Below are 2,080 nucleotides of genomic sequence, written 5' to 3'. Positions count from 1 at the left end.
GCGCAGTCCAGGAAGGCCAAACTGTTGTTGTGAACATCTTCTCGTGTGAACCTGATGTTACTGTCCACAGAGTTGATGTGTTCTGTGAAGGCTTGCACTTCCTGACTTTTGATTTTGACCCAGGTGTCGTCCACATATCTGTACCAGTGGCTCGGTGCTATTCCTCTGAAGGAGTTGAGGGCTTTATTCTCCACTTCTTCCATGTAGATGTTTGCCACAATCGGGGATACCGGTGAGCCCATGGCACAGCCATGCTTCTGTCTGTAGAATCCACCGTTGTACTGGAAGTAGGTGGTGTTTAGACAGAGGTCGAGTAATTTACAGATTTGGTCAGGGCTGAGGCTAGTTCTGTTGTCCAGGGTGTTGTCTTGTGTTAGCAGTTTCCTAACAGTTTCTACTGCCTCTATGGTGGGGATGCAGGTGAACAAAGAAGTCACGTCATAGGATACCATGGTTTCATCTGGATCCAGTTTTAGTCCTCGAACTTTGTTTACAAAGTCAATAGAGTTTTGGACGTGGTGAGGCGTGTTTCCCACCAAAGGAGCTAAGATGGTGGAAATGTGTTTGGCAATGTTGTAGGTGACCGAGTTAATGCTGCTGATAATCGGCCTGAGTGGGGCTCCTTCTTTGTGTATCTTGGGTAGTCCATAAATGCATGGAATGGCTTCTCCAGGATACAAATGGTAATATAATTTTCTTGTATCTGCTGGTTGGGTCTCTTCTCAATGTCTCATATAACAGAACTGATATCAGCTCACTGAATTTGGATAAAACAGGTTTTAATTTTGAAAAGAAAAAAATTTAATGTTAAGAAATCTAAACTTATATATTTATAGTACAAGATTTCACTAATTAGCAATATTTTGGTGCAACCTCCTCATTTTGTAATTGTTTTGTATAATATGTGTTTTGCCTTTCATTACTAATCCTATTTATTTAGCCTTATAGTGATTTAGAGCTTTCAAATCATTGTGTCTACACCAAAGGTTCATATATTTTATATTAAATGTTGAATATTAACTTTTGTTCATTTTTTAAAATTATTTCACATGTAGCCCTCTAAGAACTTTTACAACATTAACATTTAGTACACAAAATAATAATTTGGGACATAAAAAACACATTTAATTTTAAAGTGGCAATGATTTTTAAAATTCTTTAAATACCTGTTTCTTACATAAAAGGAAAGTCAGAATGTAATTAATGAATTGAAATTTAGCAAATGCTCAATTTGTGGAAATGTTATAAAATGATAATGAAATTGTGAAACTAAATTAATTCATGTTGCACAGGTGACACATATAGTAAGAAAATACTGTGAGACGGCCCCAGGTGTGTGAAGTTCTACATTAGTGTTAGGCGTGTTGGCAGCCCCTCAAAGCCCCCTGCCCTTATCATGATCAACACAGGGGTTTGTGCCTTAACTTAAGTCAGTGACTTTAGTGACTACAGCTGTTCATATCAGCCTAGCAGGTAGGGTTATCCTCCTTTGTGATGCTGTGGCGTAGGGTTAGGGTACCTTTAGCGTCAAATAACTATGCTTTGTCACGCTGTCTGAAAGCGTAGGAAATAAAGAGGTCATATTATGGTTGTGACTTTACCAATAATATGTTGAAAAAATTTTTAAAAAAAATAGCTCATTACAGTAGCTTGTTTGACTAATGCATTTAGTAAATGAGGAGGGTGGGAAGAGGGTCAGGGTAGTTGCCTGATTTTATTGCTGTTAAAAAAAATATCTGACAGTGTTGGCAAAACTTGGGATGCATTTTAAGCAGCCAAAAAATCAAATTAAAATGAAATCTCCTGTCTGAGGACAATGTATTTTGTGGGTACTAAGCTATCATAAAATCATTTAATTTATAATTTTTAAAACAGCTATAAAAAAAAACTAAATTTGTGCTGAAGACCCTCAGACCCTGGTTGTTTAAATAAGATAATGTTATTAATTTTCAATAGAATTAGCAATTCTGCTAATTGCTAATTCTATTCAGACAGTGGGACATTTGTTTGCCCAAATCTCAGGAACCAGTGAGCTGTAGTACCAGCCGTAATGTAATTTGTATACATTTTATTTTCCAGA

This window comes from Micropterus salmoides, unplaced genomic scaffold, assembly GCF_014851395.1.
Source record: "Micropterus salmoides isolate LMB-PRFRI ecotype aquatic unplaced genomic scaffold, ASM1485139v1 Ms_hic_scaffold_2, whole genome shotgun sequence".
NCBI classification, from domain to species: domain Eukaryota; kingdom Metazoa; phylum Chordata; class Actinopteri; order Centrarchiformes; family Centrarchidae; genus Micropterus; species Micropterus salmoides.
The sequence above is the reverse complement of the archived record's forward strand: the minus strand, read 5'-3'. Positions refer to the sequence as shown.